This window comes from Canis aureus, chromosome 7, assembly GCF_053574225.1.
Source record: "Canis aureus isolate CA01 chromosome 7, VMU_Caureus_v.1.0, whole genome shotgun sequence".
In the NCBI taxonomy this organism is placed as follows: domain Eukaryota; kingdom Metazoa; phylum Chordata; class Mammalia; order Carnivora; family Canidae; genus Canis; species Canis aureus.
In genome coordinates, this window is record NC_135617.1 from 33,086,226 (window position 1) to 33,101,266 (window position 15,041).

General features: G+C 35.3%; 2 pseudogenes; both read right to left on the bottom strand.

Moving 5' to 3' along the window:
* Nucleotides 1-9,513: 9,513 nt before the first annotated feature.
* LOC144317224 (small ubiquitin-related modifier 1 pseudogene) lies at nt 9,514-10,670 on the bottom strand (annotated as a pseudogene).
* Nucleotides 10,671-11,492: 822 nt separating this feature from the next.
* On the bottom strand, nt 11,493-11,878 carry LOC144316813 (small ribosomal subunit protein uS10 pseudogene; annotated as a pseudogene).
* Nucleotides 11,879-15,041: the final 3,163 nt, after the last annotated feature.

The following is a 15,041-nucleotide window of genomic DNA, read 5'->3' on the forward strand; positions in this document are numbered from 1 at the left end:
GGTATGCAGTTCTAAGGTTTTAACAAATGGGCGAGTTTTGTATCTGTTATTACCACCCTGATACACTAAAAAATACTGTCGTATTGCCCCCTTTTTAGTTACCTCTTCACCACCCCCCCCCCCCCGTAATCCCTGGAAACCACTGATTAGTTCTCCATTCCTATGGTATTATCTTTCCAAGATGTCATAAAAATGAAATCATATGGTTTGTAGCCTTTTGGTTCCAATTCTTTTTTTTTTTTAAGATTTCTTTTCTTTCTTTCTTTCTTTCTTTCTTTCTTTCTTTCTTTCTTTCTTTCTTTCCTTCTTTCTTTCTTTCTTTCTTACACATACACAGAGAGAGAGAGAGAGAGAGAGGCAGAGACACAGGAGGGAGAAGCAGGCTCCATGCCGGGAGCCCGATGTGGGACTCGATCCCGGGACTCCAGGATCACGCCCTGGGCCAAAGGCAGGCCCTAAACCGCTGAGCCGCCCAGGGATCCCCCAATTCTTTTTTTTTTTTTTTAAGATTTTATTTATTTATTCATGAGAGACACAGAGAGGCAGAGACATAGGCAAAGGGAGAAGCAGGCTCCCTACAGGGAGCCTGATGTGGGACTGATTACAGGACCCCGGGATCACAATCTGAGCTACCCAGGTGTCCCTGGTCCAATTCTTTACACTTAAAAAAATGCATGGGAAATTTATTCATGTTGTAGCATATATTGACATATTTTTCCTTTTCATTGCTGAGTAGTAGTTTATTATGAGTGTACCACAATTTGTTTATCCTTCCACTGGCCAAAGGACATCTAGGTTGTTCCACTTTTTATCAAGTACAAACATTTATTTAATTTTTTATTTATTTAAATTTAATAGAAAAAATAAACATTAATTACAAATAAAGTTGTTATAAATAGCTGTATGCAGATTTTTCTGTGTTTACAAGTTTTCTTTCGGATAAATACCTAGGCGTGGGATTGCTGGGCCTTCTGGTAGGTGTATATTTAACTTATTAGGAAACTGCCAGATTGTTTGCAAAGTAAAACCAAAATGTAAGAGCAATTCAGCTACTCCATATCCTCACAGCAGTTGATATTATCGATTTCTTCGTCATTATAATAGGTATGTAGGTATTTCTCATCCTGTTTTGATTTGTATTTCACTAATGTTTAATGATGGTAAGCATCTTTTAAAATGCTTATTTGCCATCTGTGTATCTTCTCTGGTTAAGTGTCTGTTTAGGTTTCTTGCTCACTTAAAAAATGTGTTCTTATTGTTGAGTTTTTAAAATGTTTATATATTTTAATACAAATCCTTTGTTAGAAAATGATTTGAAAATATTTTCTCTAGTCTGTGGCTTCTCTTTTCATTCTTCTAACAGAATCTTCACAAAACGAAAGTTTTTAATTTTAATAAAGTCCAATTTATTAATTCATTTTTCTTTTTTTTTTCTTTTTTCTTTTTATTTTTTTGTATATTTTTTATTGGAGTTCGATTTGCCAACATATAACATAACACCCAGTGCTCATCCCGTCAAGTGCCCCCCTCAATGCCCATCACCCAGCCACCCCAACCCTGCCCAATTCCCCTTCCATTACCCCTTGTTCATTTCCCAGAGTTAGGGGTCTCTCATGTTCTGTCACCCTCACTGATATTTCCCACTCATTTTCTCTCCTTTCCCCTTTATTCCCTTTCACTATTTTTTATATTCCCCAAATGAATGAGACCATATAATGTTTGTCCTTTTCTGATTGACTTATTTCACTCAGCATAATACCCTCCAGTTCCATCCACATCAAAAAATGGTGGGTATTCGTCGTTTCTAATGGCTGAGTAATATTCCATTGTATACATAGACCACATCTTCTTTATCCATTCATCTTTCAATGGACACTGAGGATCCTTCCACAGTTAGGCTATTGTGGACATTGCTGCTATAAACATTGGGAGGGGTAGGTGTCTGGGTCTTTCACTGCATCTGTATCTTTGGGGTAAATCTCCAGCAGTGCAATTGCTGGGTCATAGCGTAGCTCTATTTTTAACTCTGAGAAACCTCCACACTATTTTTCAGAGAGGCTGTACCAGTTCACATTCCCACCAACAGTGCAAGGGGGTTCCCCTTTCTCCACAACCTCTCCAACACTTGTTTCCTGTCTTGTTAATTTTCACCATTCTCACTGGTGTGAGGTGGTATCTCATTGCGGTTTTGATTTGTATTTTCCTGATGGCAAGTGACGCGGAGCATTTTTTCGTGTGCTTGTTGGCCGTGTGTATGTCTTCTTTGGTGAAATTTCTGTTCATGTCTTTTTCCCATTTCATGATTGGATTGTTTGTTTCTTTGATGTTGAGTTTCATAAGTTCTTTATAGATCTTGGATACTAGCCCTTTATCTGATAGGTCATTTGCAAATACCTTCTCCCATTCTGTAGGTTGTCTTTTAGTTTTGTTGACTGTTTCTTTTGCTGTGCAGAAGCTTTTGATCTTGATGAAGTCCCAATAGTTCATTTCTGCTTTTGTTTCTCTTGCCTTCATGGATGTATCTTTCAAGGAGTTGCTGTGGCCAAGTTCAAAAAGGGTGTTGCCTGTGTTCTCCTCTAGGATTTTGATGGATTCTTGTCTCACATTTACATCTCTCATCCATTTTGAGTTTATCTTTGTGTATGGTGTAAGAGAATGGTCTAGTTTCATTCTTCTGCACGTGGCTGTCCAATTTTCCCAGCACCATTTATTGAAGAGACTGTCCTTTTTCCAGTGGATAGTCTTTCCTGCTTTGTGGAATATTAGTTGACCATAGATTTGAGGGCCCATTTCTGGGTTCTCTATTCTGTTCCATTGATCTATGTGTCTGTTTTTGTGCCAGTACCACACTGTCTTGATGATCACAGCTTTGTAGTACAACCTGAAATCTGGCACTGGGATGTCCCTGGCTCTGGTTTTCTTTTTCAATATTCCCCTGGCTATTTGGGGTCTTTTTTGATTCCACACAAATCTTAAGATTCTTTGTTCCAACTCTGTGAGAAAGTCCATGGAATTTTGATAGAGGTTGCATTAAATGTGTAAATTGCCCTGGTAGCATTGACATTTTCACACTATTGATTCTTCCAATCCATGAGCATGGAATATTTTTCCATCTCTTTTTGTCTGCCTCAATTTCTTTCAGAAGTGTTCTGTAGTTTTTAGGGTATAGATCCTTTACCTCTTTGGTTAGGTTTATTCCTAGGTATCTTATGTTTTTGGGCAATTGTAAATGGGATTGACTCCTTAATTTCTTTTTCTTCAGTTTCATTGTTAGTGTATATAAAAGCCATTGATTTCTGGGCATTGATTTTGTATCCTGCCACATTGCCGAATTGCTGTATGAGTTCTAGCAATCTTGGGGTGGATTCTTTTGGGTTTTCTATTTACAGTATCATGCCATCTGCAAAGAGGGAGAGTTTGACTTATTTGCCAATTTGAATGCCTTTTATTTCTTTTTGTTATCTGATTGTATTAATTCATTTTTCTATATGATTTTGGTTTTGGTGCTACACCTAAGAAATCTTTGCTGAACCTAATATCAAAATACTTTTCTCCTATATCTGCTTCTAGAATTTTTTTTGTTTTCATTAGATCTATTATTTATTTTGTATTAATTTCTTTACATGTGAGGTCCTTCTTTCTTTCCTTCTTGCCTTCCTTCCTTCTTGCCTTCCTTCCTTTCTTCCTTCCTCTCTCTCTTTCTTTCCATATACATGTCCAATTTTTCTAGCACCATATGTTTAAAAGACTCTCCAGGGCACAGTCAGTTAAGCATCTTGACTCCTGGTTTCCCCTTGAGTTGTGATCTCAGGGTGATGGGATTGAGCCCTGAGTCAGCTTCACATTCAGTATGGAGGCTGCTTGGGATTCTCTCTCTGTCTCCCTCTGCTTCTCCCACTCTTGCACACACACACTCTCTCTCTCTCTCTTTCTCTAAAATAAATAAAGGACTTCATTTTTCCCATTAAATTGTCTGTGCACCTTTGTAAAAAATAATATAATTATATTTGTGTGGGCCTTCTTTTCTGACTGCTTTTATTTTTTTGGTAAAATAAGCAAAATCACCACCTAAAAATTAAAATGGTAGAACTGTTGGAGTCTGAGAGTATAGAAAAAAGATATAAAATCAATTTATTAATTCTATAAGTGTTCCTACTATGTACCATGCACTATTTTATTTCTGTGCTTACATCAGTAAACAAAACACAAATTTCTGCCTTCATAGGATTCTCATTTTAGTGTGTTGAAATATACATGTAGGAAAATGAGTGATTAAAGTAAAAGAAAATGTAAGTAGAATTGCAGCCAACTCTAAAGGCTCAGTTGGGGATAGTAGGTATAAATTTAATTGAGAGCAATCAGCAAAATATCTATTCTCCTCATTTATTCATCTGCTCATCTGCCAGTACAGACTGGTCAGATATTAATTTAACTGGGTTAGGAATTTTACCAACAGGATATAATAGGGAATGTGTATGGGAGACTAATTATGATGAATGATCTTGAAATCTCAGCCAGATAAGGAGGAGTGAAGAACATGAGACAAGTAAAAGCAGTGAAAAAAAGATAAAATTAATGGGTTAGAATTTATGGCAGATCAAAGGATTGTTGAGGAGGGAGCAAGAAATGGGATGGAAAAACAGAATGTGGTGGTCCGTGATTAAGATCCTAGAAATTGAGATTATGGATAAGAGGTCCAGTTACTGGACTGACGGGAATGATGACTTATTTGCTGAGATAGTGTAGGAGGCAAGAGTAGGAGGTTAAGCTAGGTACTATAATCTTCTAGGAATGAAGTGAGATTGAATGACCTGAACATTTGTAGCTGGCTATGGGGTATATTAGTTTCATATTGCATTTGTAAAGAATTACTACTCACAGTTCTGGAAGTCAGAATTCCAAAATCACTTTTACTACACTAATGTTAAGGTGTCAACAAAGTTGGTTCCTTTTGGAGGCTTTGAACAAAAAGATCTATTTCCTGGTCTTTTAAAGCTTTTGGTGGTTTCCTTCATTCCTTGGCTTGTATCCCCTTCTGTCTTTAAACTACATCACTCAACTCTCTGCTTATGCTGTCCTACCACCGTCTCCTCATCTTTTGTAACAATTCTCTCTGCCTTCCTCTTATAAGGACATTTATTATATTTAGGGTGTACTTGACCAAGATAATCCAGGATACTCTCCCCATATCAAGATCCTTGACTTAATCACATCTTTGCCCTATAAGGTAACATTCACAGGCTCTGGAAATTAAGACCGGGACATTTTGGGGGGCCAGTATTGAGCCCACTCCATGATGGAATAGGATGATGGGAATGACCTTCAAAGGAGCCTGGAGGTTTAGTAGGAAAGAAATTTAATTGTCTGTAAGCAGCGATGAGGAGTATGGAGGATAACCATTTCTATCTCATTAAGGGCAAGGAGAGAAAAGAGGCTCCACTTATGAGGGATTGATGAGAAGCAGCTGTATAAAGGAATAATCAAATTTCCACTGTAGAAATTTCTACTTTCCACTGAAAGTAGAGGGTATTTCAGAAAGTTAGATTCAAGATAGAGAAGATTTTGCTGATAACCTGCCTTGGTTTCTGGACATAAGGAGAGGAGAAAGTGTAAGATTTTCTTTCTTTTTCTTTTTTTTTTTTTTGCTGATAACCTGCCTTGATTTCTGGACATGAAGAGAGGGAAAGTGTAAGATTGAGTCTGATTTGAGATATGCTCCACTTTCTGAGGTTATAAAATGTTGAAAAATCTGAGACACCATTTAGCACCACCTTCAGCCCAATCTGAGACACAATTTAGCACCACCTTCAGCCCAGGGTGTGATCCTGGAGATCCAGGATGGAGTCCCACATCAGGTTCCCTGCATGGAGCCTGCTTCTCCCTCTGCTTGTGTCTCTGCCTCTCTCTCTCTCTCTCTCTGTCATGAATAAATAAATAAATAAATCTTTAAAAAAAATCTGAAACCAAACTAACATATTTTTCCCTCATTAGTCATTTAGTGTTTTTGTCTGAATGGGTTTTTTTCTCTGTATCTTTAAAGTACAATAGTAACTTTTCTACATATGAGTTGATGTTGACTCTGCTGGGTTATACTTCACAAGTGCTCAGTGTGCTATGCATTGTTGTATTTTTTCCAGAAGAAAAAATTTTTTACCTTGCACTTTAAATTTTTAATTTTTTCAATTGTTATGTTTTCCTTCTTTAAGTATTTCAATTATACCTAACCTTTCTTTGTATGTCTTCTGTATCTTTCATTTTAAAAACCTTTGTATCTTTATTTCTATTTCATTACAGTCACTTTTTTCTTCTTTCCTCTATTTCTCCTGTTTTTCTTTATATATTCTTATATTTCTTTATTATTCTTGTATTTCTTAAAATTTAGTTATTTCTATTTTTTTTCATTTTATTTTTGTTTATTCATGAATTCTGTTAGCCTTTTTAAAAAATGTATACCCTCCTTGGGGTACATGAGTGGCTCAGTCAGTTAAGCGTAGGCCTTCAGCTCAGGTCATGATCTCAGGGTCCTGGGATCAAGCCCCCTGTGGGACTTCCTGCTCAGCAGGGAGTCTACTTCTTCCTCTGCCTCTCTCCTTCCTCCTGCTTGTGAGTGCACTTGCTCTCTCTCTCCCTCTCAAATAAATAAATACAATCTTTAAAAAAAAATGTATAACCTACTGTTGTCTGGTCATTTTATCTGAGATGTTCTAATTTTGACAATGCTGTTCTTCCAGAGCTTTGATCATTTTCTTAATTTCTTGTATCCCTTTCTTAAATAATATGCTAATTTCATTTTCTTTGTAGTCATATTTTTCTTAGTATTTTTCAATTGTCTGCTGCTGGAACATCATTTGGATTATTTTCATCTTGAGTTTTACAATCTTTATATATTATATCTCTCATTTGATTGTGATTTTGTTTCACATGTTTATTTTATTTTTATTTTTTGTTTGTTTCACATGTTTAAATAGCACTTCCTGGATTATTAGGAGGTTGTTTCTATATGGGAGGTATGACTTGGCCATGGTAGATAATGTCCCTTGTGGTTCAAGAGCTTTCCTGTCTACCCAATCTATATTTATCTCTATCTCTCTCTCTCCATTTCTCTATCTCTCTATCAGTATCAATCATCTATTTACATGCTTTAGTCACTTACACACCTTGTGAGGCTTAGCCTGATATGATTCATGTAGGTTTCTTGTCTCTATTACTGTACTGTCTAGAGCTTTACCAGCCTTGCTTTTCATGGTAATCTCATTGTTAAACATTCTTGTTTGCTATTCCAGTACAGTATGCTCTGTTGATCTCTTCTGCCACACAGTATCTGAGCTTTATCTCTCCCTAGTATCCCCAGTGTTTCTTCCCTTTCCTAATGTGATTTCTGTTTCTGTAGTTTCACTTAAGAGTAGATCATCCTTCTACAAAGATGGATATTCTACAAAATTGGATATTTTTGCATTCCACTAGCGGTTTGGTCTCTTCTGCATTGTTTGAATTTCTTGTTTTTCCATTAGTGGTGTCCCAGAAGCCTTTGCACACTAACTTCTTATTTGAAGGGCTTCTTCAAAGTTTATTAGCTGTTCTCAAATTTATTCACATGAAGTTTCATTCAGTCTGTGGTCCTCTCATTATAGGGTTAGGTATTTATTGGTGGTTACTGTGTCCTGTGGCTTTATAACATCCTTTCACTTTTTATCTCTTTCCCAATAACATTGTATAGCTGTTGAAGCTAGAAGACCTGTGTTGTTTTTGGTATTTTGGCTTCATTTGAATATTCAGGAGAATTCCTTATTACCTGGTTTTATTGAAGATATCATTTCTTCAAGTGCTTTAATTGTTCTTTTACTGCTTTTTTTGTATGAGGGGGTTTGAGAAGATTATAAAACATTTACTACACTCTTCACTGCCTCAATATTGCCTCTAGAAAGCCTGTCTTTCCTTTTTTATTTTTTATTTTTTTAAATCTTGAAGAATACCTTTGTTTCCAGTGTTATGAAATTTCATGATGGCAAGCCTCTGAACCTCCGAATGAGTCTATTTTTTATATTTTTACTGGGTGCTTTCTGGACTCTCTCAAACTGGGCACTCATATCTTTCTGTGCTTTGAAAATCTCTTGAGTAATTTAACTGACTTCTCCATTTTTCTCAGTTCTTTCTTTCTGGAACATCTATTAATTGGATATTGAGTCTAATGAAGACCTTCTACTATTTTTTACTTTATTCTCCTGTTTTTCATCTTCTTGCCTTTATGGCATACTTTCTAGGAAATTTTTTCAATTCCTTCTTCCAAATTTCCTACTGATTTTTTCATGTCTACTCTTCTTTTTGTAAACCTAAGAGCGTTTACTTTTTGTTTTCTGAGTGTTTTTTAAATATAGCATACTTTACGGCTCTTGGATGCAGTAACATTTCTCTCAGGGTATTAATAGTAGTGAAGATTTATTATCATTTTTTTTTAAGTTTTCTTCTCCTTGCATTGTTATTTTTTTATTTTAATCCAAATTGCTTCTTTCCTGTTTTGCTTGGTTTGTCTTTGACTTTATAGGTTTTCTTAAAATGTCTGGTAATACTTGGTTGAAAGCACATATTTAAAATTAGAGCAGGTTAAAAGTTGATGGGAAGTTCTGACTGTATGATTGGGGCTTATCAATTTTGAACTTTATTGTGGGATATTTATTTTGGAAATGTTTGGTGTCTGTGTCTTATATTCTTTATCCAAAGCTATTCAGACACCTGAAGATTTTGCCCATTTACCAGCTTGGTGATATATATATATATACAGCTGCCAGAGTTTTAGAGACAGAGTAAAAAAAAGAATAGAGCTTTCGATGTTAGTATATACATTTTCACTTAATTCTGCTGTATGTGTGAAACTTCCTGGGACAAGAGACTTTGGTACTATCTCAAAAAATACACACCCTCTAAAATGCACATAAAAACACAATGGCATCATTTTATACCCACGAGGATGGCTAAATGAAAAAGATAATAAGTTTTTGTAAGGATATGAAGTTGGAAATCTTATGCATTGCTGGTGGAGATATAAGTAGTGCAGCTACTTTTGAAAACAGTCTGTCAGTTCCTTAAAAGAGTAAACATACAATTACCATATGTCACAGAAATTCCACTCCTAGGTATATACTCAAGGGAAATAAAAACATGTCTGCACAAAAACTTATACACAAATGTTCATAGTAGTTTTGTTCATAATATATAAAAAAGTGAAAACAACTCAAATGTCCATCAGTGATAAAACAAGTAAATAAGATGTGATATATATGTACAATGGAGTACTATTTGACAATACAAAGGACAATACTGCCACATGCTCCAACATAGATGACCTTAAAACATACCAAGTGAAAGAAGTTTATAAAAGGACACAGTGAATTAATCAATTTATACTAAATGTCCATATTAGATAAATCCAGAGATAAATTTTTGATTAATCTTAATTAATTAATTAGATGTTAATTACCTTAAAATTTAATGTATTCTAATTAATTTGATTAGTGATTTCTTTCTTTTTTTTTTTTTCAAATATTTTATTTATTTTAATGAAGCTGGTACAGACAATGTCCATTTAAAACCCATATCCCAGGCCAAAAAGTACAAATAAAATCAAAAAGAGCAGTGTTCTGTTGAATACACTTCTGCATGAATAACTTTATTAACTGCTAATGAAATTAGAACTTTTCTGGGATCTTCTGACAAGACTTTTATCTTAAAATGCTTTCTCTTCAGTGAAGCCATCTTTGGAGTTAGTCATTTACTCTCATCATCTCTGTCTTCTCGACTCCAGCCTGATATTTCTCTTCTTTTGGTCCAGACCCTCAAATTTTAAAAGAAGCTTCAAGTTAAGGAAAGGTCATTTTTCCACAGTTCAGTTCTCTGAAAAACTTCCATCTCCCACTGAAAGTCATAGTCCAGGAGTGAAGCAATCACATGCTAGAACTTCAGGGCCAATTGGAAAGTCATCATGAACACTTGTATTGGTCGATCTTATTTATCACAAGCCTGAAAATGCACAGTCCTGGAAAAGGTGGCCTCTCTGTGCACACATGTAATTTTTAAAAAGGAAAGGGCAATATGAAGGGGGCTGAGGTTTGATCACCAAAAATCAGCACAATGAAAACAAGTGATAATGAATAATGGGCACTAGAATTCAAATTACCAGATGTTTTAAAGAGATGGGGTGCCAGTTTTCAATTCCGTTTTGAACACCACATTACAAAAGAACTATTTTTAAAAATAAAAAAGGATTGAGGGTAAAGAAAAAAAAATAAAAAGAATATCTAAATCGTTGAATGACCCCCTGTTTGTTCCTGATAAACTTCAATCACATCTTCTTCCTCCATTCCCAGTTCTTTTGGAGTGTGATTATCAGCAATTCTCTGACCTTCAAAGAGAAACCTGAGTGAATTCATTGGAACTCCCTTTGACAGTATGATTCTTTGAGTTTCTTGAGATGTGTTGTCATTTTCACTTTGAAGTGAATCTCACTGCTATCCTGTCCAATGACTTTGAGTTTAATGTATTCTCCTTCCTTTTTATCCCCCAAGTCCTCAGTTGAAGGTTTTGCCTCCTGGTCAGACATGGTGACGGCGGCTTCACCCAGGGTCTCCGCACCGCAGCGGCCTCGGGTAGGCAGAACCTCGCTCCGGGGTTTACTGATTAGTGATTTCTTAGAGCTGGAAGGAAGGGGGATTGGAGGGTGATGGCTAATGGGTATTGAGTTTCTTTTTGGGGTAATAAGAGTGATCTAAGGTTATGATGACAGTTGCACAACTATGAATATATTATAAAATTTAAATTATACTTTAAATGGGTACATTTTATGATATATGAATTTATCTCAGTAAAGCTGTCAAAAATATATTTGTAGTTTTCTGCTAGTTTAAGAGAGAAATGGTAACCTATAGACTTTGGAATGGAGAAGGAGAGCTAAGTCTTAATGCTGTTTAAGTTTTCAACAAATCTTATGCTTTTAGTGCTCATTTAATCCATTTCTAAAAAATATTACTCTGCCAATTCCTTAGGTATTTAGGTCTCTATGTTTAAATGAGATTGCTTCTTGACTTTTTATACTATGGGTTTAAGATTCACCTTTCTCAATGTGCTAAGTTAACTGTCCATTTGCCTTCCAGCTTTTAAATTAGTTGCTGTTTTCTTCTCTCAATATGTTTTAGTGGGTTTATTTTTTTTTAATTTTTATTTATTTATGATAGTCACAGAGAGAGAGAGAGAGAGAGAGAGGCAGAGACACAGGCAGAGGGAGAAGCAGGCTCCATGCACCGGGAGCCCGACGTGGGATTCGATCCCGGGTCTCCAGGATCGCGCCCTGGGCCAAAGGCAGGCGCCAAACCGCTGCGCCACCCAGGGATCCCTTAGTGGGTTTATATCTTAAGAGACTTTCATTGAAATACTTTTCTTTTTTAACAAGTGATAACTAATTTAAAAGGTTGATTTAAAAAAAAAAAAAAAAAAAGGTTGATTTAAGCATCTGCAATGGTGACTTCAACCTCGACTCCTGGCTCAAATACTGATGGTCGTAATCTGTTTAACAATCTCAGAAGGACTGTGCAAATCAGTGAGTCGATTATGGATACTTATCTGAAAACAATCCTAAGTCTTAGAACCTTCATCACAAGGATCTTTTTCTTGCAATGATTCTCAGAATCTTAGTAGGCATCCAAACTGGTCCTTTCACTTTGAAATTCTTCTCCTTTGCTCCTCTGATCAAGTCAGCATGTAACTTCAAAGATTTTAGGCTGCGACTGGCTAGAGTAATTCTGATTTGGTGAAACACCACCTCTGGTTCCACGAGTGTTTTCCCGATGTCTTTGAAAGCCATGGCTGCTGCACAGTTTCCTGACCCATTTGTTCCTAAGGGAGAGTAAACAGTGGTGAGTTAGGAGTAGGAGGCTGGTGCCCAGAGCTCCCCTGGACCTGCAACTGCATCTTCCTCAAAGAGCTCCAAAGACTTCCACTGAAGTTTTAATCAAGTTTTAGGAGGAAGTAAAAATAATGCATGTTTTTATTCAGGAACCTTTATCTGGAAGTCAGAGGCTAGTTTGATTACTTTGTAAAATTCATCTTAGAAGGTGATTTAAATTCTTAAGATTCATCTGCTTTCAAATCTGGAGATATTCTGATATATGTGCAGTTTTCATGAGTGGCACTGGTAGTTTACAAGTAATTGTTTAGGCATTATTGCTTAGGGATTTTTTAAGTCACTTTTTCCTTTCTAATCAGTAATGACAACAATTATACCAGAACTAAGTTACAATTGGATATATTCCAACAACATGTTGTTTGCGGGTTAACATGAAAATAGATAAATTATTAGCTAATTTTCTGAATTGTTTAATTCATTAAAATTATTAGCTAATTTAAGCGAAAACACTTAAACGTGTTTTTTAAATTAACTTGAAAAATCCTAGCAAGCTATATTCCTGCTCATAAACTTAGATACTGAGTAATTAGCTTTTGATTTTAAGATGTTTTCTTTTCCTCTGGTTATCACTTTTTACTGTCTGTGTCATAATTTCTATTTTGAAATGCACTGTGTCTGCGCAACTTCTTCCACTTTTATTTTAAAAGATTGTGAATGCAACTTTTAGGACTTTCTTTTTACATTCTCAGGTTTAGGAGCTTTCCTGCCCTAAACTTGTGAGATATACGGGAATGAAGAACTAAGATAAGTATCCAAATCATGTTTCTATTTTTCTATGTCTCTGTTTTGTGGCTATTTCACGTCAGAATATTTTTTCCTCAGCTCACGTATAGTCTTCTCCATTTTTCTCTGTATTACTCTCTGTGCATTTTCTATCAGTTTATAATTCATATGTTTCATTTAAGGAATTGCCTCATTTTAGAATCAGATACAAGAGTTTTGTAATAGCTAAAATTCTAAATGTACTACACAATGAAAAAAAATTCAAATAGTTAAAAACTGAATTTGAGACAAACATGTTGAGTGGAAACACTCATGCAAGCTTTTGTAGTTATTTTTTAGAAAGGATCACAGAGTAGTTTTATTAAGTTTAGAGAAAATTATTATTGACATATCTAAGATTAATGGTAAAGTTAAGGATAAGGATTATTTGTATGTAAGAGACAGAGATGAAATTTTTTCTTATTTTATTATAATACAGAATACAAAATATAAGAACAAAGCTCTCTGTAGAATGGCTTTTATGTACTAAGAAGAAATAATGAAAGTCACTTTGACATATTAAAAAATTGATATTTAAGATTCACTGCCATTTGGCTGTTATTGAGACAGATTTTTCATTTGCATTTTTAAAAAGCTGAATAATGATTTTTCAAAAATCATCTTTTGCAGTTATTTATTCTTTTTCTTTAGGGCTGTATATGTACATGATCTGTATATCCATACATGTCTGTATCATGGAGAAATAATTATCCTGAACAAATGAAGCCCATGCCCAGAATAGCCTAAAGTTTAGTTTTTATGCATATTAGGATTTAAAAAAATGAAATTTCTTGGTTCAGTATATAACCTAATCTCTGAATAGTCTAGAATGAAAACTGCTTTTATAAGAGCAATATCAAGTATTTAATCAGGTTCTTTGTGGAAGAAATTTTCCTGAACAATATAGACAAGGGTGCCAGGTGGAGTTGTTTTCTCATCCTTGTAATAAACTTACTTTCATAAACCAGATTTTTTTAGTCCTAAATTTGTAAAAAAATATTTATGGTAGTTATAGTTATAGCTGCTATGTGAAAATATGGATATTAACAGCAGCATTATCTAAAATGCCTCTTTATTTAACTCTTTAATTAAAATCAAAACTCTAAAAAACATTTATTATTCTCATTATTTTTATTATTTATAGCCATATACATATGATCTTACCTTATTATTATGGACATTTGGCTAAATTCACCACAACAATGTAATGATCTGGAATTTTATAATTTTCTGTATTTCTCCAATTAACCTCATGAGCAACTTGAATCTATCAATGAATGACGCAATATTTGCTAAGTGTCCCTCTTATGTGTACAGCATTCTACTTGTTTCTATAGAAAGAAACATACAACTGAGATATATATAATTATATGAATATATATAATCACAACTGGTAAGAAATGTTAAACTATGTGCTTATGATTCCAGAAATTTAGAGAAGGGAGAAATTAGACCAGCATATGAGGGAAAGGGTAGAGAGGGATTCAATGAAGCTTTGGGAATTTAGATGGCTAGCACAGGAATAGGTAGAAGATTGAAAAGAAAGATATTTTAGGTGGAGAGAAGAAATGCAGGAAGGACAGTGTGAGAAATTGGCCATTGTGGGACACCAGGACAAAGAAAAATGAAGTGAAAATAAAGTTGTTAATCCTGTGTTTACCAGGACAGCCAGATCATACAGAATGATCACGATATGGATGGATAGACACATTGCTAATGCCCCTGCCACTGCCACTGTCTCCTCCTTCCCCTTTAGTGCCTAATGATGCCCTACTATGCCAACATTATTTGGAAAAGTGCCTCCTTGTCTGTGCTGTTACTGCCATCGACACTGAAGATATTTCCTGATGGTTAGCATGGTGTGCTTGGCGCCAGTTAGCTTGGGGTAGGCTGAATAGTTGCCCCTAAAAATATCCACATCTTAATCCTTACCTTAAGGATTGTGATGTGAATGTTACCTTATATGGCAAGGTAACTTTGTAGATGTGATTATGTTAAGCACTCTGAGAAAGGGAGATTATATTGAATTATCTGGGTGGGCCATACCTGTAATCACAGGGTCTTTATAAATTGGAGGCAAATGTAGATTTGATGATAGAAGAGGAGAAGGCAATGTGATGACAATGTTGTACAGCCCTAGCTAAGTAGTGATAGCTTCCACAAGAAGCCAGAAGAGGCAAGGAACAGATTCTTTCCGTAGCTTCTAGAAAAAATCAAGATACCTTGATTTTAGACCCAGGAAGCCATTTTACACTTATGGCCTTCAGAACTGCAGAGAATATGTGTCAGTTGTTTAAGCTATCAAGTTTGTGGTCATTTGGCACAG